Below are 23,994 nucleotides of genomic sequence, written 5' to 3'. Positions count from 1 at the left end.
GTCTTAGGCAGGCAGCAGTGCCATTGCTTCCAGTACCAACATTCCATGACCACTGCATACCCAGTCAATTGTCCATTATCCATAAAGCTGACCCCATTGGTGAAACATTCCCAATCTGTTTCTGGCATTAGCTGATCTGACAGGTCCATCTTGCTAGAATAGACAGCCTCCAGAATACTTAAACAGTCATGCTGGAAAGGTTCTTTATCTTCAGCAGGTAACAGAATAGCCAGATTGAGAGTAGACATAGTCTTTTTTTTTTTTTTTTTTCCAGTTTTTGGCCGGGGCTGGTTTTGAACCCGCCACCTCCGGCATATGGGGCCGGTGCCCTACCCCGTTGAGCCACAGGCGCCACCGTAGACAAAGTCTTTAACGTTTGGATTATCTAAAAGGATGGTGTGGTATTTTCTTAGCCTTTCTAAAGTCAGCCAATAACATTAATAAAGTCAAAAACTGAGGAGGGGCTTCATATACTACAATAGGTTGTCCTAAAGACAATTTTTCAGGCTCTTGTAACAACTTAAAAGTAGCTTCTATTGCCTAGAGACAAGGAGGCCATCTATTCTCTCACAGTATTGTTGACTTGCTTTAACAAGCTACCGGATGTGGGATGCATCCCAGCATCTGTAATAAGACTCCAAGACTCATTCCTTGTTTTCTTAAATGTATAATTTAAATTTTGCAAGTCAGGCGATCCCAAAGTGGGGTCAGTCATAAAACTCTGTGTTAGTTTTTCAAAGGCATTTTGACAATCTGTGGTCCAGATCAGAGGCTCCATATCTGTCCTTTAAAGGGCCTTATTCAAGGGCTTTGCTATTAGTCCAACGTTTGGGATCCAGATGCTACAGAACTTTGCCGTTCCTAGGAACCCACACAGTTGTTTTTTATTTTGGGGCACCTTCAGATTCAAGATGACTGGCTTTGGTCTGACATTAGGCTACACGTTCTCTTGCTAACGTGGAATCCCAAGTAAGTAACCTGCTGTTAGCAAATCTGTGCCTTTTGGGGTGCTACTTTATAGCCACATGAAGGCAGATGATTTAGTTTAGCGCAGCCACTCTGTGAGATTGATCATAATCAGGGCTGGCTAAAGGTAAATCATTCACATACTGTAACAGAATCCCTTGGTTCAGTTGCAGGTTCCACAAGTCTTTTACTGAGTTCTCACTCCACAGAGTGGGAGACTTTTAAACCCCTGAGGCAACACAGTCTGTTGGTGTTGTCAAGTCCTCCTAGTCTCTGGATTTTACCATTCAGATGTAAAAAGGAGATAGTGTTGGGGGAGGAGGCAAGATGGCCGACTGGAGCCAGCTTTCCACAGAGGCTCCTGTCCAGAAAGAGAGTTAAAGGACATAAGTTTATCAAGTAAGCTGATGGTTTGGAGCTGAGCCAAGAGAGAAGATTGAAGAGCGCACGTCAGATGCAAAAAGGAGTCAATTCTTTTTTTTCTAAAGGGATGTTAAAGTATCTTTTAAATCCAGTACTGTTTCATGGTGCTTGGTACTGCTGTCAAAGGAGTCTGTGAGTTTGTCACTGTAGGGTGTGTGTCTTGTACGATATCAATAATGGCATGCAGGTCTTGTATAAATCTATACTCATTGGTCTGAGGCTTCATGATAGGTAAAACTGGCATTTTACAAGAGCACCGATAGGCATGAATTAGCCCATGCTCTAGAAATCTGTTTAATATAGGTTGAATTCTTTTCAGTGTTTTCTTTCCAGGGGTTATTGTTGCTTGTGAGGGCGTGAGGCCCCTTTTAACAGAATGGTAATTGGTGTGGCTGTTATGGCACCTCTCAGGGTCCTGTTGGGCCATATGGCCTTACTCATTTTTTGATAGACCTTGGGAGGAATAGAATTTGTTTCTTCTCTGTTAGCAAGTAGACATTGAAACCAGAGAGTGTTTCGGGTCAGAACCTGCAGGTGGAATTGTTGCTTCTTTGTATAAAAAGTTATTTGGGCATTCATTTTATAGAGCAAATCATGGCCTAGGGGAGGTGTTGGACAGTCTGGCACATATTAGAAACTCTGTCTCAACTTTTTTCTCCCAGTTGGCACTCAAGAGATAGGAGCATGGGTCATCATTGCATCTGACCACTGCCACTGTATCCTTGCTAAGAGAATAAACTTTTAGAGTTTAGAACTGAAAAGGTAGTTTCTATGTCAATTAAAAAGTCCACTAATCCAGTCTCCACCATCACTTGTAGCCAGAGCTTCTGTGAAGATGTTTACATTGGAGCTACTATTGAGGCTTGGAGCTCTGGGCCCCCTCAGTTGTCATCTTTAGTCTTGGACTCTAGAAACCATTTGCTCTCCTCAGGGTTTCATGTTACCTGGAGCGCTTTGCAATTTTGTGTAGGGTTTTTTCCAATGGCCTCACTCTTCACAAAAAGCATACTAACGGATTGTATTCCAACCCAGGGTGACTTTTTCCACCCTTTCTTTTTGACTGTCTTAAAAGATCCTTTGTTGGTGCAGCTACCAGAGTACACATACGTTTCAGTTTTTGTTCTTTTCTACTTTAAAGACAGTATCAAGGAGCTGTGAGGGATTCATGTTAATTGTCCTTCTCACACTGTAGTTTCCTCCTTATGTCTTGAGTACTCTGCCCTATAAAAGTCATATTAACTGGGCGGCGCCTGTGGCTCAGTCGGTAAGGCGCTGGCCCCATATATCGAGGGTGGCGGGTTCAAACCCGGCCCCGGCCAAACTGCAACCAAAAAATAGCCGGGCGTTGTGGTGGGCGCCTGTAGTCCCAGCTACTCAGGAGGCTGAGGCAAGAGAATCGCTTAAGCCCAGGAGTTGGAGGTTGCTGAGGCCACGGCACTCTACTGAGGGCCATAAAGTGAGACTCTGTCTCTACAAAAAAAAAAAAAGTCATATTAACCATGTGAATGTTCAAGGGCCTCTTGATTCTCTTCTGTGTATTTCTAATATGCTTAATAGGTACATTCCACAAATTCAGCGGATGTTTGTTAGTTCTCTGTTGTATTTCTTGAATTTGGTTTAAACTCTTCTGTCTAGGCACTCCCCTCTGGAGGCCTGCCAGAGTATACTTCCAGTAATTATTTTTTCTCATACTATCTATGTCTGCAATATGATTCCAGTTTGGTTCTGCCATGACATGGCAGCATTGGGTGTGGGTTTTGAAGATCTCCACCATGGAGGTGCTGTGTTTCCTCCTCTGCCTTGTCCATCACCACAATTACTCATCTGTAGTAATAGGGTATTCATCTCCACCCAACTGAGGTGGTGCATTACAAAGATGGCTGTGAACAATTCTGTCATTCTCTGGGGTCTTCTCTATTGGTTAGACCTCTCTATCTATTGGTTAGTTTTTCCAATGCAGTAAGTCAGAGGTGGAAGATGGGATGAAAGTTAAATAATATCCTGCCAGCTATGCTTGTGCTTCCGAGCCCCCTACTGGATATTGCTGTAATGGAAAGTGCCCTGCCCCAGCTGTGGGTACCCTCTGACCAAATTGAGTTTACTCCTGGGTCTTGAAAGGAGAGACTAGTCCCACTCCTGAATCATAACCTGGTGGGCATGGAACTGAAAAATTGGTTCCAGTCATGCCTTCTTTGGCTGTGGATTCCTCCGTTGATGGTGGCAGATATAGGGGAGCCAGCAGTGGGGTAGTGGGTTCTTCGAGAACTGGATTGACAGGGTTCCTGAGATCTAAACTGATTAATTCTTCCCCATTTTTATCACCCAGTGTCTGACTATCTCACGTACTAGTGGTGGAGGTTTTCTTTGTACCATTAATTTTGTCCTAGATTTTTCAGACTCTTGATTATGCCTAAAGAATACACATACGGGCTCTTGTCCCATTTACCTGCCTTTAACCAGTTTTATCATGGTATAATAATTTAAGGTTTCATTCAATGGCCACTTCTCACACTCCAGCAATATTACAATAAAACACCATTCTCTTTTTAGGCATAGGCTTATAGCTATCAGTTGATTATTCAGCCAAGATTCTCTCCAAGAAACTTTCAGATGAAATAGAAACAGAGCCTCCCATATTAAACAAAGCTCACAAACAAGAACACAAGTTGACAAGGAGTTAATATGAAGAATTTACAAGGCAAACAATCTCAATCTCAATGCCAAGCCCTACCAAACAAATGGGAACCATACAAAAGTGAACTGAATTCTTCCAGCCCCAAAGGGAATGAATCTCCGGGGTTCCCTAGTTCTGCTCAACGGCGACTTCCATACCTACGGCATGGAACCAGAAGGGCTGAAGTATTACCACTCTTCCCAAATCTGTTTCCTTTTTCTCAATGAGGTTCAGGTAGTAAGGAGTTGTGTCTAATTTGGGAAGGGAGATATGAGAGTTTCTTAGAGTTAACCAGGCTCTAGCAGCTTCTGGAGTGGTCCCTCAGTCTCTCACCAAGAGGATGTTCCTATTGGTAAAGAACTATGGCTTGACCTGGGGCTGCTCCCCACCTCTTCCAGCCATGATAGCTGTCACAAGGTGGATTCACCCAGGGATGCTAAGTTTTGTTACGGAAAGTTCAGTACTTGTCTGTGATGCTGAATCAGTGAGAATGAAGACTGAGGACAAGTGGTTTGATAAAAAGGAAAGAGTAATGTATTAATTTGCCAACAAATGAAGAGAGTGGCAGACTAGTGTTTCAAAGACCAGTGTTTTGCCTTTAAGGAAAAATGCAGGGCTTTTTAAAGAGCGGGTGTTCAGAGGTGGAGCTCAGGTCTCTGTGACCAGTGTTATATGTCATGGCTTTGGGCTATTGTTGTTTAACTGTAGGTGGTGGAAATTTTTGGTCAACCTTATCTCTGGTGAATATGATCTCATGACCTTTGGACAGTTTTTGAACCATCTACTGCGTTGATACTAGAAAATAAGTAAAAAAGAACATTTTTCTGCCCCTTTGATTACTGGCATCAGGCAGGAATTCAGGTTTTAATTCCCCCACAGGGTGGGGGAGTTTCAAATAGACAACTTGTAATACATTTTGCTCTTTTCAGTCCTTTACTTCTATTATGGTTTATCAATTAAGGCAAAGTAGAACTTGCTGCTGTTGCCATATACCATGTATGGCTTACCCCTGTATTTGGAATCATGAACTCTGGGGTTAAGAGAAATGGATATTAGGAAATAGGTGGTAGAATAAAGGCTAGAAGACACACATCTTTCTATTTGTGCCGCATTTCCCTTCAACCTCTGTTGTTCCCCCCCTTCACAGTTTACAGCATCTGTCATAATAAAAGATACATTCCTTTATTAATTTAATGCATCCCAACATTGTCATAAAGAAGTGGGAGATGATAAAGCCTGATTCTGCTTAGAAAGCCATCAAGATCTTATTTTGTAAGCATTATAACTCCTGAGCAGAGAGTGGTAGAGTCCCTTAGTTGAATTGTGATTCATGCTAATTTTTTTTTTTTTTTAAGATTCTGAGCTTTTGTGTATTCTACCTGATTTGTGGTCAGCAGAGTTATAGCACATGAATTGGCACTTGTATATATTGTCATTCAAACATACTAACTGCAAGTTTGTTAGTATCAAACTGCATCAAGCCTGATGGTAAGTGTCAATACAGCCAATATTAGCTATAAGTGGTATTTATTACTGAGTGATTTGCAGGTATCACTTGCAAGTGAATTGCTGTGTTAGCAGTTGGTGGGTATATATATGTATGACTGATCCTTTTTTTTCCCTTTTTTTTTATTAAATCATAGCTGTGTACATTAATGCGATATGGGGCATCATACTCTGGTTTTATAGACCGTTTGACACATTTTCATCACACTGGTTAACATAGCCTTCTTGGCATTTTCTTAATTATTGTGTTAAGACATTTACATTCTACATTTGCGAAGTTTCACATATACTCTTGTAAGATGCACTGCAGGTATAATCCCACCAATCACCCTCCCTCTGCCCACCCCTCCCCTCCCTTTCCTCCTTCCCCCTATTCTTGGGTTATAACTGGGTTATAGCTTTATGTGAAAGCCATAAATTAGTTTCATAGTAGGACTGCGTACATTGGATACTTTTTCTTTCTTTCTTGAGATACTTTACTAAGAAGAATATATTCCAGCTCCATCTGTGTAAACTGATTCTTATGTTACTCAGTTACTTCATTTACATAAACTTCCCACTATTCTTTGACACATTTTTATTTTTCTTTTTAATATAATCATTTTCATGAATCTAGGACTATAAGGATCAGAAGAAGTTTGATAGACCATCCTAATTCCTAACAGGCTTGAATTTAGATAGTTCGTTGTTTAAGCTATTATGCTGCCATCATTGACATTGGCATATTCTATTTCCTATTTTAAGTTATGCTTAGCAGTGTATTTGGGATATTTCTGGTTCAGAATTCAGACGTTGATATTGCCAAACTTGGAAGGATATAGATGTGAAGAAGCCTCTGTAATGTCTTCAGTAACAAGAAATGCTTTAAGAATGTTTCTATTCAAACTGTATGCTCTAATTTCTAGGATTCAATAATTTCCTTCTCTTCAAAGTCCTAGTCTTATTTTTGAATTAAAATTGACTGATTATACTACGTACAAGAGAAACCCAGATAACTATTTTATCTTCTTACCTATTTGGTGGACCCTCTACCTCTCAACCACTTTGGGAGACTCTACCTCTTGTTTTAAAAAGGAAATACTATTTTCATGCAGATTAATCTTTGATAGGAAAAGGAATAACTAAAATTTCTACTGTGAAATAAGTATTTTTTCTATATTAATGAGTTTTTGTTGGGTACAGAAAGACTGGCAACATGTTAAGAGACCTCTGCTCAAATTTTCAGATTTGGGGCTTGACATTTTTCTCATTCCAAGTCTGTGGCAGGGAGATACGAGAAATAGATAAAGAAAGCAGACCTGAGAATACCCCAGGAACACAGTAAGCTTTTGAAATATTTTAGATCTTTTAGGTTTGATTTCTTTTTTAATTTTTTTTATAGCTTTTCTTTTTTTTCTTATGACTACTTTTCCTTAGTGAGAAGTGACAGGTTTGTGCTTAGTGGAAAAATATAAAGTGTATCTGTCTTGTTGAATTTAACATCTTGGGGAAATTTGCTGTTCCAAAACAGCATCCTTTTTTGGCATTACATAGAAGTAAAATACTTTGTTTAATTTCTGCTGTATGGTTAAGTCTGAGATCTTAATTATTGTATCAAAATTATTGTCATCTTCATTAACATATTCAGGAATCTTCTGGTTATAATGGATAATTGTCTTTCCTTTCCAGATGTGGGGAACCTGAGGCCACAAGGCCACATATTGCTCTCAGATCTGTAAGCGTAGCCCCTCAGCTGAGTCCAGACTTCACAGAACAGATTCCTTTATTAAAAGGATTTGTTATATAAAATTTTTAGTCAAGGCTTCACTCAAGGACCAGAAGGCCATGTGTGCCCCCAAGGCTGCAGGTTCTCCTCCCCTTCATGATATTCAACAAATATTTATCGAGTATTTTCATTGATTTGTACTAGGCATCATGGAGTCAGAGATTCATAAACCATATCCAGTGACCATTTTACGTTCAGTCCAGCAGCTTCGTGTAAACTCTAGCTTATCTGGACTCCTTTTCAATCTCTTACTGATGTTTCTCCCATCTCCTTTTGATAGTCTTACTTCTAATTCTGTGAACCATTTTTTTCTATGCATTTTTGTACCCCTTTTCGATATTAAATTTAGACAACACTTTAAATATTTTCCTGATCACCTTTGTCTTCTCCATGTATCCCTTTTCCTTGATAATTTTTTCATCTGCTTTTGGGGCTTCATCTTTAGCATCTATGTGGAGTCTATGTTTATATTGTTAGCTTTAGGTTCTTGCTAGAGACCTGGATTCAGATTCAACAGTTGGTGCTAGTCTATAGAGCAGTGGTTCTCAACCTGTGGGTCGCGAACCACAAGAACTGTATTAAAGGGTTGCAGCATTAGGAAGATTGAGAACCACTGCTCTAGAGTATCCCTCTGGTATCTCAACTTCAACCATATCAAACCCCTTGCTTTGACTTCTGAGCCCATTATGTTTTCATTTGTTTATTCTTTTACAAGCTTCTCCTTTATTGATAGGCTAACAAAGGAGAAGCACAAAAATTTGGGCACAAAATTTCTTGGGCACAAAATTTATGATCTTTGATTCTTATTCTATTGTATACCAATAGAACTACCATGAAGTCCTATTGAGTTTTTTTCATATGCTTATTGGCCATTTGTGTATATCCCTTGGATAAATGATCCTTTGCTCATTTTTTATAGTACTTAATAAAACATATAGTAGTGTGTTTTATTGATGGCTTTAATGCTTTAAAATAATTTTTTAATTGACAGTTAAATTACATATAATTATTGTATACAACATAATGTATTCTGTACAATTATTGTATACAATATAATGGTGGAATGGCTAAGTATAGCTGATGAACATTTGTATTCCCACATATAGTTATGTCTTTTGTGGTAACAATACTTTATATCAACTCTCTTACATTTTTCAAGAATATAATATATTATTATTAACCTTATTATTTTTGAGAAGTTGCCAAACTGGTTTCCATAGTGGCTGTACCATGTTATATTCCTCTCAACAATGCATGAGAGTTCTAGTTTCTTCATGTCCCTGTTTTCACTTTATAAAATTATAGACCTTTAGTAGGGGTGAAGTGGTATCTCATTATGGTTTTGATTTGCATTTCCTTAATGACTAATGAAGTTGAGAATCTTTTCATGTGCTTATGGGCTGGTTTTGTCTCTTGAATTGAATTTTTTGCCTTTTTGTTAAGTTGTAGGAGTTCTTATATAATGTAGAACTGGGACTTTCTTCCTCTGCTTTTCAGTTCCTTTCTGTCTTGGGGCTGCATCCCCAGTGAGTTCAGAGATCTTGTAGCTGTTACCAAAGAGCAAAATGCCCTGTGGCATTGTGAACAGGTGCTAACCTGTGATCTCACAAGGTTGCTGGACTGGCTCTGCAGCTTTGGAGGGAGATCTTTTCTGGATTCTCTGCAATAAAACCAGATTCATAGCTTAGCAGGTATGCTTCTGCAGACACAGGCCGGACTTGACCCAGCAATAGCGTAGAAGCACCATTGAGGATAGGTAGCCTGCCACTGCTGTCTGTGCCTTTATAGATCCGCTTCATAGATCAAGAAGCTGTCCGCTTCTGAGTAATCATTGCCTGGGATGTGATTTTCTCTTATTTTACTTTTGTCCTTTTGGTTTCTCGTGTTTTAAATATATCTTTTAATTAAAAGTATGAAGTTTGTACAAGGGGGTAGTTCAGAGGATCATTTTCTTGTCTGGTCTGCCTGAGTTTGAGTCCTAATTCAAACACTTATTAGTTTTTCTGGTTTTGGCCACGTTACTTTTCCTTCAGGAGGAATAACAAATAATAACTTTATAAAATTATTGATAGAATTAAATAAGTCAACATCTGAAAGTCCTGAAGAGTGCACCACAGTATAGCATAGGCAAAAATCCATCCTCCCTGAAGGCCAATGCATTAAACTGAGGCATCAAAGTTTTTCTGAAGTTAGAATTTCAGGAAAAATGAATAAACAAATTTTTTTTGGAGACAGGGTCTCACTTTGTCGCCCTTGGTAGAGTGCTGTGGCGTCATAGCTCACAGCAACATCTAACTTGTGGGCTTCTGAGTAGCTGGGACTATAGGTGCTTGCCACAACGCCTAGCTTTATTTAGACGGGTGGGGGCGGGGTCTCACTCTTGCTCAGGCTAGTCTCCAACTCCTGAGCTCAGGCAATCCACCCGTCTCAGCCTCCCAGGGTGCTAGGATTATAGGCATGAGCCACTGCTCCTGGCCTGAATAAAAAACTTAATCGCGTAATATGTGTGCCTGATTCAGTAGAAGTAACAAAATTTTCTTTCGAACTATCAAACATGGGGGGGGCATGATGAAAATTAGCTTAATCGGAGATACTCATGTAAATTAATTAAAATAGCCAGCACTGGGGACCTTGCATGAGTATAATAGGCCAAATGAACTTTTGTTTCTTTTTGTGCTTTGGTTAAGGTCTTCCTTTCTCTGGGCTGTTGGCGGCTAAGGTTTTGTTTGAAAGGTGTGATGTGAAGTGAGATGAAATGCTGGTGAGGCCAGAGGTGTCTGTTTGTTGTATAGTTAAAGACCTAGGAGGATAGTGAGGCGTATAAAATTGTTCCCTTTGTCTTCCTGCGGAAAAACTGTTATTTTTACTTACTTAAATTTGAAGAAATAAAAATTTTTTCTTTTTCAGGGCCCTCTTTTAACTAGGATCTATGTAGTTTAACTTTTTTAGGGCTATAAATATGATTGATTAAAGAATTATACCTTATAGTCTTTCCTAGAATATCTTTAATTCTTTGGTATAGCTTTTTGTCTTATCAGTTTTCTAACCTTTCTCAATGTACTTTGCTAGAAATTCCACTAGATAGAAATGCTGACATTCCTATCTTTTTTTTCAACTTTATTCATTTCGGGGAGCTTACACTGAGAGAGCCATAGAGAGCCTAGGTGTGCTATTTCTCTCTGGGAAAAATGAGATTTAAATAAATTCTTTAGTTTTATAAACTAAATAGTACATGCTTTGGCAGTTTATAATTGTTGACTCATTGATTTAAACAAAATAAGTCAACTTGGATATTTATGTTTGAAGCGCTTTAATTGCCTGAATATAGGTGTATCCTTTTGTTACCTTACACACAGGGTCTAGCAGCCTGTCACTGTTAGTGAAATACTGTAGTGCAGTGACGGGGATTAGGTCGATCAAGCTTTATTGTCAGAAGGTCAGCAATTCTGGAGAACAGCGAGAGTAGCCTCTCAATTCTGTTCTCCCTCAGTTAGAATTTTAATAACTTTCATAATGAAATACAAGGAAACAAACCTAGAAATTTTTAACTTTATCTGACAAGAAAACATTAGTCTTCAGTCTAACAATATAGTAATAAAAGTAACCTAACGAAACATTTAAGTGAATCAGCAAAGAAAACACCGTCACACTAACTTTTACTCTAACAATACTTATTGTGACTACCTCTTACAAAGTCTTTTGAGACAAACCTATCCTTGCAATCATGGTGAAACTTTAACTAGACAATCATGTGGAGAAGGCTAAGTCAACTAAGTCAGCTGTATTTCTTCAACTAACTTCTCAGGTTCCATTTTGTAGTCCACTTTTCTGGCTTCACTTTGCATAGAAAATTCTCAGATCATTATTCTGTGATCTATCCTTTTCCAGTCTATCTGTCTCTTTTGCAATCTGTCCAAAACATAAGGGTGTTTATAGGCTCTATCTCCTTTACACTCTGTCCAAAACAAAGAATATATTTCCCTGGTTGATTCTTAGGAAAGCTGCAGGCATGTTGTAAAAATGTAAAGTGGAAGTTTACTACCTACTTGTCTTCCGATATGGTTTCAATACAAGGTGTCATGGATTAAGGTTATGAGAGGCATGACCTGAGGCTTTCTCTCAGTCCTATAGTATGAGGTGCTGTGACCTGTGATGCCAGATCATTCTACCCAGGGCGACAGAATCAGACTCTGTCTCCCTATAGAGCCCCTTCTTTTTCCCAGTCTCGCAGTTCTTTTTTCTCCCGCCTATTCTACTCAGCATCCAACTGGGTTGACAAGTGTGGCCAATTTAGTTTGGAAATTGCAATACTGTTCTGTCATTCGGTCTGCTTAAAATAATCTCAGATAGCAGTGCTGAAGTGAATTGGGAGGTGGCTGGGGTAGCTAATTACTTAAATAAATATTCAGTAGGCTCTTTGAAGGGGCAATATTACATAGCAGAGGCCGATTTCTTTTTTATTTTTTTTTTACTTTTTCAGATTTCTGATTCCACATAAACTTTGATATTTTGCTAGTTTATGCTCTTAGGTGAATTAATTACCTTTCAGTTTTTCTACCTGTATTATTGTGAGGACTAAAGATACTATTGTATTTCAATGAGTAAAATGTTAGGAATTTTATGCCATTTTTTAGATACCTTTAAGAAAAAAACCTTGCCTATTAAATTATGACATTATGCTTTCTCAAAACATAGAGCTTCTTGAATTATCTTGACAAAAGTTTTTACTATAAGTTACTCTGGTACATGCAAAACAAAATAAAAAATAAACTAAATAAAATCAACTAAGTTATTTCTGAAACTTTATATTCAGTGACTAACTAGAGAGTTAACTTATTTAAAGTCAGTAGGAAATTTCTGACACATTAGCGCTCAGTAACTTAGCTGTTTGTTCACTTGCTCAAAGTTTGACCTACCTCTCAGTACTCTTAAATAGCTTTCATCTATTCCAAAGGATTTAGCAGTTTTTTAGTTGCTTTGCTATAACCTACTTGTTTTTTAGACTTGGTTGTTACCCAAACATATTATAATGAAGACTCTCATTAATATAAAAGTTGAATTCTGCAGCCCAAGCAAGAGCAAGACTCTGTCTCTACTAAAAATAGAAAAACTAGCTAGACGTTGTGGTAAAGGCCTAAAGTCGCAGCTACTTGGGAGGCTGAGGCAAGATGATCACTTGAGCCTAAGAGTTTGAGGTTGCTGTGAGCTATGATGTCATGGCATTCTACCCAGGATGACAGACTCAGATTCTGTCTCAAAAAAAAAAAAAAAAAAAAAAAGATAAGTTGAATTCTAATTGAAATTAAACATATTATAAAACAGTATGACACTCAGAAAAACAGGAATAGAGATCAATAAATACAATAGAAAATGTCAGAGCTAATTATTTAACAGATTAAATATGTATAGCAAAATAATGGTTTAATAATGTTCTAACTGATTTTTTTTAAAATGTTTAAACGATATTTAATGCTGATGAATATGTGATATATTAGATAACTTCATATACACCACATATTGTGTTTGAATTAGTACAACCCTTCTGGAAAGCTGTTTTTCTTTTTTGGAGGGTAAATTTAAAATGTTTTGCTGTGTATTTTTATTGCTATATCAGTATTTTGTTTCCAGCTATTGAGTATTACATTTTATTAAATTTAAAGATTAGTAAATATTTACTAACATGTAAGCTCCATGAGTGTAGAGAGTGTTTTGGTATTTATTGCCTGATATATCCATAGACATAAGAGTAGTAGCTAGCTGCAACTTATGGATGCTAGTATAATTTATTTTATATTTATGTTAAGAAAATACCTTTTCCTACAGAACCACTTTATAATTCCTTACAGCAAATATATGGTGAAAGTACTTACTTTTTTTTTTTTTTGCAGTTTTTTGGCCGGGGCCGGGTTTGAACCTGCTACCTCTGGCATATGGGACCAGCGCCCTACTCCTTTGAGCCACAGGCGCCGCCCCTTACTTTTTTTTTAATAGATCATTTTTTTGAAATTAGAATGTATCTTTTTACATCTGTATACTTTATATACAGACAGATTAAGAATATTTTTATTGGATTTGTGAAAATACATGATCCTATAAGTTGTTTAAACAGGATAGTTGAAAGAGTATTGTAGAGAATCATCTGTACTCTAGTATCCAGGGAGTAACAGTCGTTATTACATTGGTGAACATGATTCCAGATATATCTCTGTTCTTTGTGTATGTGTGTGTTATATAATTTAATATTAAGGACTGCTAAAAGGTATTTTATTGTATGTTCATATTTTATGATACTTTTTCAAAATAAGGATTTTTTTTTGATAGTGGTATTATCAAGCACTAAGATCCTGCCTCTCAAAACAACTCCAACTGCTAATATCTGTTTATTAAAAAGAATAGCGTACTATCCTATGCTTTTGTTTACATATTTGGAATATCTATTTTGTCTCTTTTTTTTTTTTTTGTAGAGACAGAGTTTCACTTTATCGCCTCAGTAGAGTGCCGTGGCGTCACATAGCTCACAGCAACCTCCAACTCCTGGGCTTAGGCGATTCTCCTGCCTCAGGCTCCCGAGTAGCTGGGACTACAGGCGCCTGCCACAACGCCCAGCTATTTTTTTGTTGCAGTTTGGCCGGGGCCGGGTTTGAATCCGCCACCCTTGGTATATGGGGCCAGCGCCCTGCTCACTGAGCTGCAGGCGCCACCCTATTTTGTCCCTTTCAAGAGTAAAAGGTTCTCATTTTAACCCTTGGTGCAATCTGTGTATTTAGTAGTATGTCTCAAATCCTTTTTTTTGGCCAGGGCTGGGTTTGAACCCGCCACCTCCGGCATACGGTCCGACACCCTACCCTGTTGAGCCACAGGCACCACCCACAAATCCTGTTTTTTGAATTGAACACACTTAAGTTCCTGGTACTTTGAAATGAACTTATTAGATCTTTCCCTTTTCTTTTTGCTTGTACAAAAGATTTTTATTGGTGAGGGAGGAATGCAGCAGAGCAGCACCAAAGAGGAGAGAAAAGAAGAGAGAGGGAGAAAAGAGAGAGAGGGGAAAAAGAGTGGGGGGGAGAGAGAGAGAGAGAGGAGAGACTGAGACAAAGAGAGAGAGAGAGAGGAGAGGAGGGGAGAGAGAGCGATCTTTCCCTTTTCTTTGCCCTGTGTTTAAAATTAAGACTGAGTACTTGAGTAGGAGTGTTTTTGCAAGAAAAGGTAGGAGCACAGGGGACAAGACAAGATTGTTGAAGAATATCACAGTTGACCCTGGGAGATTCCCTTTAGACTGTGTCTCTGGGATTGTTATGGAGTGAAACAGCTATCATGCATAATGATTATGAAAAGGTGAATTTATGACTTGCCATAGATTTAAACAAAAATTGTTGGCAGTAGTCTTTCTGTATAGAGATGAATTTAGAAATATCACAGTACCATACTTTATCATGTCTTTCTTGGATCCTGGTTTTCCTTCTTCACATAATTTATTTTGGTTTTCATGCGTACTCTATTACGGCAGTAATCTAGTGAGATAAAGGAGAAGAAATAAATACTACAGAGATTGGTGGGGAGTCGTGATTGTTGTGGTAGAGTCACTGCCTCTTTAAGAGATGATATAGGGCTAAGTCTAAGAGCATGGACTCAGAGTCATACAGACCCGAGTTTGAACCTCAGCTCTGCTCTTTGCTAGCTGGCTGATTTTGGGCAAGCTTCTTAATTTTTCTGAGCTTCAGTTTTCTAATGAGTAAGTGATAATAGTAGTACTTGCTTCTGAGGAATATGTGGAATAAGTTATCTATACAGTGCTGAATATAGTATAAAGTACAAAATAGTGGTTAAGAATATGGGTTCTTGAGTCAGACTGTGGGATTACTAGTTTTTAGATCATTAAACATTAAATGATTTCAAATCAGAAGTTTATTTTATTATATCTCAATTAAGAAGCAATACAATTAATCAAAGTGTGTGCCTTTTACTCTTGACACATCTTAACTGCAGCTTGTGTATGCCAGCAGTGAGGAAGCCTGGAGAGCAAGTGGTGATGACATTTTCCACAGCTTATTGAGAATTAAATATTTTTTTCTTGCAAGAAGTGATCCAAAGCATGGAAGAAGTGGTAGTCCATCGGCTCAAGTTCTGATGAATGTAGTGGATGTCAGAGAGTCTAGCTTCTTTGTTTAAGCTATGTTGTTTTTGTGTCAGCATTGTCCTGCAAGAGAACTGGCCTATCTCTGTTGATCAATCTCAGTTGCTTCATTGCAAGCATGCTCATCATGTCTGCCATTTTGTTGCAGTAGACATCTGCAATAATTGATTTACTAGGTTTCATGAAGTTGTCGTAGTAATAAGACCACCAGACAGACACCAACTTCTTTTGATGAATATTTGATTTTTGATTGTGTCTCAGCACTCCATCTTTAACTATTGTGCAGAAGACTTGGCAATTGTCAAGAAGAAGGCATTTTTCTTCACACAATATACGGTGTAGAAATGTCTTGCCTTTGTGTTGTGACAGCAAAGAAAGGCAAGCTTCAAGACGATTTCTCTTTTGAAGCTCATTTAATTCATGAGGAACCCATATATCTAGCTTCTTTACCCTGTTAATTTGTTTTAAATGGTCTAATATTGTTGGAATATTAATGTCAAACCTTGCTGCTAATTCACTTGTAGGTTGAGGTGGATTCCTTTCCACTATAGCTTTCAGCTCATTATCCACCTTGGTCTCAGGGTTGCCCATGTGTCTGATTTCAGGATCAGAACTTCTCAAACCATTGAGACGTTCCCAAGCACTTCATTGATGTTGCGAGAGCTGTTTACGCTGCATTGGTTCTATTATGGAACTTACATTAAAAAATGACATGAATTTTTGACTTATCTATGGTTTCACATACATTGCTGTACAAGAAAAATTGAAAAATAATCATAAGCCTAAACATGTGTTTGAAAGAATGAGGAGGTACCTTCTCAACAAAAAAAAAAAAAGCAAGAAAATGTCAATGTGAAATGTTAAAGAGATATCAACTGTCAAACTTAGTACTTAAGGAAATCAGACATTTCTAACTTCATAACCTAATATATAAGTTTCAGCAAATTACCAAACCTCTATTTACTTCAGTTTCCTCAGCTTCTATATGGAATAATATATTATAGTAACCTAATGAGTAAGTTTCAACAAATTACCAAACCTCTGTTTACTTCAGTCAGCTTCTATATTCCATAACAAACAAGATGTTTGCTATGATAGTTAAAGAATTAACACATCTGTAGCAGTCTCCAACTGCATAGTCTGATTCTGTAGCTAATAATAGCTTAAATCCTGAAGTGGTTCCACACTGTATGTCTAGTAGGATATAATGTCATCTATTCTCTCTTGTTCCCCGATTCATTGGAACATGCTGTTCTTGAGCTTGAAGCACTTACTAGTTTCCAAATTTCTCACTCATATTGCTCAGTGACATGTTTTCTTTTGAATTATAGAAATTTCTTTTAAAATTAAAGAGTGACATCCAGTGATTAGAGTACTGAATAAGGATATTTAATAAAGAATGTGGGCTGTCATAGCTATTCCTAATCTAAGACAGACTTTGAGTTTTTGGTTGAGAATGCTTTGAAAATGGTTAGTGCTATAAAATTTGTAATGTATAAGGAAGTTGTTAAGAATTTTAAAAGCAGTTTAAATGAGAATTGGAACACTTTGAAAACTATTTACTCCAGAGGGACTGATGAAATTAGGTGTTTCCTCTGGAAACCCTGATTGAGAGTATGCGTTGAGTTCCATATAAGGGAGTCAGAAGCTCTCACCGTTCCAACATCCCCATTCCATTTTATTTTTGCCCAGAATGTTCTAGAAGTATTGCATGTGTTTGTCTTCATTCTAGCCATGTATTATGTAGGCATGTAATAAAATTATTTTTCTAATTTTAGTTATAAGTTATATAATTATATCTAAATTATATCTGTGTTGGAATGTGTTTTTGAATAGTCTTTTTTTCCACTTTAGGAGATAAAGTGTAGTGGTAGAAAAATAATTTGTTTTTTCCTTTTGAGTTTTGAGATAAACTTTCTTTCTCACATTTGCTTTTTGTTGAGCTTCATAGGCATTTATTTGTGGAGTTATATTTGAGAAAGCCCCGAATCCTAACCACCAGACAACTAGGGAAGGTTGGAGTTATATTTGAATTATGTTGAACTGCTGGTTGTTCTAGATGCTACTTCACCACAACAAATTAGCACTGCTTTTTCATTTTGACAGTAGGTCACCAATTCATAGAATGTAGTTTCATAAACTGAGAATTTGTTAAAAGTTAAGTTATAGAAATTAATGCCTATTATTCTTAATTAGTTTGAATAGTTTGAAATGTATTTTTGTAAGAGGTGAATAAAAGTAGATTTTAGTAAATTCTTTAATTCAGATTTTAGTGTAGTAATATTTCATGGGTTCCATGCTGCTTATGAAGTACCTTTACACCTGGTCTTATTTATTCCTCACAGTAACCCTCTTGTATGTGTTACTCACATTTTACTTGTGAGGAAACTGAACAGCAAACTGATAAGGATTAAAGAGGATGTGGAAGGGGAACTTAAGTCCAAATCACTTGATTTTAAATCTCATGTTATTTCTAGCACACCATGCTGACTTTCCCCCTCTTTGTTACTTAAATATAGTACGTGTTACCAGAAGGTTTGAGTTGAGGGAATAAACTTGTTTTTAGCACTCTTAATTTTATCTTTTACCTGTGATTTGAGGAGACAATGGCAAAAACAAAAACTTCTGACCAAGACTGAATTTAATGAGTTTTCATCTGTTTTTCAGCATTAAAGAATTTTTCTAAATCCTACCCGATTTAGTATTATAAGAATACCTTCAAAGATGAAGTAGTCTGACTTCATTTTCTAGAAGAGACCCAAAAATTCAGTGGTCAGACCAGTTAAGAGTTTATTCTTCATGGTTCCTAGAACTCTGTGGCAATTATTTTATTAAGGTGGTAGAAGGCAATACTTCTTGAATTTATCATCTTTTCCAACTTTTAAACATTTTAGAACTAAATTTGTCTTAGTGCTAACACGAAACTGATTAACTACTTTATTAACTTTTTTTTTTTTTACTTTTTTTTTAAGGGATCATTTTTTAACAGGAACTTTCAGGGGATAATCTAGCCTTTGTTATGTAACTAGAGTACATGCCTTATGTTTTTATAATACTCGGACATTTCTTAAGCCTGAAATCTCAGCAGGTGGCAAGAAATAGACACTGAGGGAGTACAATTTGGACTAACACAGTTTTATAAGATAAGGAATGTTGAGGAAGAAGATATCTTAACCACTTATGGCATGCTATCCTGTGGATATGACTTTGTTGAAACAACGGGATAAATGTTACTAGAGAATAGTGGCTTGGCCAAGAAGGAAAGAGTGTGAAAATGGAGCTTGATTTCTCTCTGTAAGCTGAGAGGCATGTGTTCAAGGGGTAATTTATGAGTGTTTATTGTTTGCTTGGCTTGATTCTTCCTAGCATAAGGTTGTGTCTCTTTCTACTTCCCTTAACATAGGATGGATGTAGGTTAAGGGGGCAGACCTTTCTTTTCTTTTCTCTAACAGAATGTGGAGGTCTGTGTTTCTGTGGTTAGCATAAAGAAAAATGTTACTCATTTATGCAGATTCTAAGTACACACTCAGCAAGTTAGAAGCTCATAAGAGAAGGAATGATCAGTGCTTTGCCAGTGAATTCTTTGTAATGTAAAAGTTTTACTTTGCAGTGAGCTAGTGAGATCCCTTGTTGCATTTAAAAGGCTTTTAAAATGGAATTTGACTTACAAAAATTTAGTTTAAGAGCATGTTTTCTTGACTTCACCTACACATCATGCAGAATTACTGTTTTTGTTTTTAGAGTCCCAGTTGGTTTTCACATGGAAATAGTAAAGTTAAATATATGTTCTTGGTGTAAATGCCTGAATTTTTCTGCCAGAAAATTTGTGTTATTTTTTGAGATTTAAAATATTTTTCTTTAACAGATTTAGTAAGTTTTTGTATGTTTAGGAATTTAGTATATTGATGGAGTTGTTCTTTATAGATTGAGGTTTTGTTTTTACTGGGTGAGTGTTGAGTATTCTCCTTGAACTAAACTAGACTGAAAGTTTGTAAGCAGAATTGTGGTCACCAGTAGGGCTCCAAAATTAAATATACAGTACTCAGGTCTGCAAATGTATGTAAACTAAACAATGTAGAGAAATGAGAGTCAATTACATGAAGATTTTCTTTTCCCTTCTTTAAATAGCCTTCAGGTTTGTAAGCATACTTAGAAAAACAGTGTTTTAACTATGAAAATCCCTTAGTCCAGACTCACATCTTGGTCTGCATACTACTTTGCATAAAACATGGATATGGCTGTAACTAGTGGGGAGGAGAGAGGATTCCAATGTATTTCAGCCTCTTTACAGGATAAGTCCAAGCAAAGCAAATAGCCATGCTGTGTGTCTCAAAGGGCTCTTGTGTGGGTATTTCAACTTGAAAGAAGATTAGCATTGGAAGTCTGTGATCATGTCAAACATTTGTAATAAGAGGTGGCTGTCGAAAATAATTCTTTTTTTTTTTTTTTTTTTTTTTTTTTTTTTATTGTTGGGGATTCATTGAGGGTACAATAAGCCAGGTTACACTGATTGCAATTGTTAGGTAAAGTCCCTCTTGCAATCATGTCTTGCCCCCATAAAGTGTGACACACACCAAGGCCCCACCCACCTCCCTCCTTCCCTCTTTCTGTTCCCCCCCCATAACCATAATTGTCATTATTTGTCCTCATATCAAAATTGAGTACATAGGATTCATGCTTCTCCATTCTTGTGATGCTTTACTAAGAATAATATCTTCCACGTCCATCCAGGTTAATACGAAGGATGTAAAGTCTCCATTTTTTTTAATGGCTGAATAGTATTCCATGGTATACATATACCACAGCTTGTTAATCCATTCCTGGGTTGGTGGGCATTTAGGCTGTTTCCACATTTTGGCGACTGTAAATTGAGCTGCAATAAACAGTCTAGTACAAGTGTCCTTATGATAAAAGGATTTCTTTCCTTCTGGGTAGATGCCCAGTAATGGGATTGCAGGATCAAATGGGAGGTCTAGCTTGAGTGCTTTGAGGATTCTCCATACTTCCTTCCAGAAAGGTTGTACTAGTTTGCAGTCCCACCAGCAGTGTAAAAGTGTTCCCTTCTCTCCACATCCACGCCAGCATCTGCAGTTTTGAGATTTTGTGATGTGGGCCATTCTCACTGGGGTTAGATGATATCTCAGGGTTGTTTTGATTTGCATTTCTCTAATATATAGAGATGATGAACATTTTTTCATGTGTTTGTTAGCCATTCGTCTGTCCTCTTTAGAGAAAGTTCTATTCATGTCTCTTGCCCATTGATATAAGGGATTGTTGGCTTTTTTCATGTGGATTAATTTGAGTTCTCTATAGATCCTGGTTATCAAGCTTTTGTCTGATTGAAAATATGCAAATATCCTTTCCCATTGTGTAGGTAGTCTCTTTGCTTTGGTTATTGTCTCCTTAGCTGTACAGAAGCTTTTCAGTTTAATGAAGTCCCATTTGTTTATTTTTGTTGTTGTTGCAATTGCCATGGCAGTCTTCTTCATGAAGTCTTTCCCCAGGCCAATATCTTCCAGTGTTAATTTCTAGAACTCTTAGGAAGACTTCCTAGGCCCCTGCTGCCAACGCTCATCAATGCTTCATGCTCCAGAAACTTCCAGCAGTATTGCACATAAGGAGACTTCATAACTAGATGTGGCATTTGCGAATTGTCTTGAAGTTGGTGACCATGGATGACGTGCCTCTTCAAGATTGGACCTTTTCTTCTCTCTCCAACCTTATCTCGAAAATAATTCTTTACATACGAAATTCCAGCAGATAAGATAAGTGAAGTGAATGGGAAATGATCCTTTTTTAATTTTATTTATTTATTTTTTTTTTGTAGAGACAGAGTCTCACTGTACCGCCCTCGGGTAGAGTGCCGTGGCGTCACACGGCTCACAGCAACCTCTAACTCTTGGGCTTACGCGATTCTCTTGCCTCAGCCTCCCGAGCAGCTGGGACTACAGGCGCCCCCCACAACGCCCGGCTATTTTTTTGTTGCAGTTCGGCTGGGGCTGGGTTTGAACCCACCACCCTTGGCATATGGGGCCGGCGCCCTACTCACTGAGCCACAGGCGCCGCCAGGGAAATGATCCTTTTGTCATCGCTTTGCCAGAAAGCCAGGAAATTTGGTATCTGAAATTGGGGACTTTATAAAAAGCATCAAGATTGAAAAATGTATGATAATTCAGGTCTAAGAGCCTTTTAAAAAAAGTGCAGAAGGAATATATGCATGGAAATATATACCACCGAATTTTTGCTATTAACATTATCTTTCACACATTTAAAATTTATCTTTTTGATTACTCTAGTAGCCACAGGTAATATAATGATTTTTGCCAAACCACAAGCCTAGGGAACTTAAGTTCATGCTTTTTGTAAACAGTCTTATACTGTGAGTTTGTTTGTCCTGTTGCTTATATTCCCTGAAATTAAGTTTTAGTACTTTTAGGCCATGTGTGGTGGCTCATGCCTGTAATCCCAGCACTTTGGGAGGCCAAGGATGGAGGATGACTTGAGGCCAGGAGTTCAAGACCAGCCTGGGCATCATAGCAAGACCCTGTCCCTCTATAAAAAAATTTAAAAATTAGCCTGGTGTCTTGGCATATGCCTGTCATCCTGCCTACTTGGGAGGCTGAGGCTGATTCAGGAGGATGGCTTGAGCCCAGCAGTTTGAGGCTGCATTGAGCTTTGATTTTGCCACCACACCGTAGCCTGGGAAACAGAGTAAGACCCCATTTTCTTTAAAAAAAAAAAAATTCATTTGGACTTGCAGGTGAAAAAGATACAGTGTGATTGGCTACCAAAAAACATCTATTACATCTGCACATTTTGCTGCTAATGAATGAACACTTCTAGGAGGTATTTTCTGAGTGATATGCAGCTTTTGGAAAAGAACAAAGTGGGAAATGTTTTTCTTAGAGGATATTATTTGATCATCTAAGGCAATAGAGAAACATTAAATGATTTAGTGGTGGATTTCATTTTCCCTGAGCACCTTTTACAACCTGCAATTGTCAGTTATTAATGCTATGGGATGGGTGTACTGACCTTGTCAAAAGAGTGAGTGAGCAAGGATTTCATTTGACTTTGGTTTGTTAGTTCACAATACTCATGGATATCTGGATCTCTAATCTTGGCTTTTTATAACTCTGTGATCCTAGGTAGTCATTCACCAGGAAAACACTTGCATTTCTCTTTTTTCTTTGTATTTGTTCATTTGAAAAGCTTTTCAAAAGGAATTGCAGCCTGCATGTGATTATAGCTATCAGTAGCACTTAAACTAACTGCTGAGATGAAACTTTTCTTTTTGGACTCTGCTAATTTCACATATCAATAGAAAAAGAAAAAAAAATTTTTTCCTGTTAAAAGGCCCAAATTTACTAATTGGTAGCTTCTCTTTGGATTGAACTACAGTCCTTAGGGACAGCATTTGATAGAATAATTTTTGACATTTTAATTTGACAAGAAACAATTCAGTGAAATGACTTAGACTTATGCCTAAGTGGAGTCTTCTTATTTCATGATTGTGATACTCAGTGCAGAGAATGCCTTTGAAAGTCTGCAGCACTTTACAAAGCCTGTGATCCATTTGATATGGAAGTGCAAGCTGTTTGGCAGGTGTTTTCATAGGAGTGTCACTTGAAATACTCTTATACAATTGAAACACTTTTCTGTTAGGATTTTGGAGTAATGCAGCATATTCTAATTTTTGTTTCCTTTTATTCTTTATTTATCATTTATATCTTTCTAACTCAAAAATATTATTTGTTTTTAAAAATTTCCCCCCAAGTTACCACTTGAACATGGTTGAATAGACTAATTTTAGTTACCAGGTGTTTTTTGTGGGGCATGTGTGTGTGTCTGTATCTGTGTCTGTGTATATGCTGTTATATATGTCTAAGGAAAACTTACATTTTAAAATAATGATATTTAAAGTTGAAGCAAATATAGAGTATATACACATGACTCTGGTTAATTTCTGAAAAATTATCTTAGAAATCTACATTTGTCCATATATTTGGGGTAGTATTTAAATGGGCAAATTGGAAATAAAATAGGTGTTTGAAAAATACCTGGTAAACGAAGCCTGGCTTCTAAGCCTGGAAAATAGGTTGAAAGAAAATGAAAAAAATGATCTTCAGTTTTGTGTGTGTATTTATAATATGTGAAATTTTATTTTTTAGCTGCTAGAGAAAGTTAGAAATTGATAGTCTCAACCTTGCTCATGATGACAATGATTTATTCCAGATGAGAATATGGGATTCATTTTATTATCAATATATCCTCCTAAGATTGGGACAGATAGATGATGTGGAGAGGTAGACTGCTTAGTGTCAATTGTTTACATTCGCTTCCTTTTTTACAAGCCACTATTAGTTGGTATTCTACGTATTTTAGTAAAAGAAAAAGTTGTAATGGATTTGCTGGTCACATAAATTGTTGGTCTAGCTCCTGTTCTTTCCCCCAACCCCAAACATTTATTTGTGTGCTTTTCTTCCTGCCTCTCTCTCTCCCATTTAAAAATATGGGGAACAGTTT

General features: G+C 37.4%; 1 protein-coding gene across 7 annotated transcripts in view; it reads left to right on the top strand.

Moving 5' to 3' along the window:
• The window catches only part of SRBD1 (S1 RNA binding domain 1), a 291,329-nt gene that overhangs the window by 119,054 nt on the left and 148,281 nt on the right, over positions 1–23,994 (top strand). The gene's annotated exons all lie outside the window — the stretch shown is intronic.

The sequence above is a fragment of the Nycticebus coucang genome, chromosome 4, assembly GCF_027406575.1.
Source record: "Nycticebus coucang isolate mNycCou1 chromosome 4, mNycCou1.pri, whole genome shotgun sequence".
NCBI lineage: Eukaryota > Metazoa > Chordata > Mammalia > Primates > Lorisidae > Nycticebus > Nycticebus coucang.
This window is presented reverse-complemented; position numbering and strand designations above follow the sequence as displayed.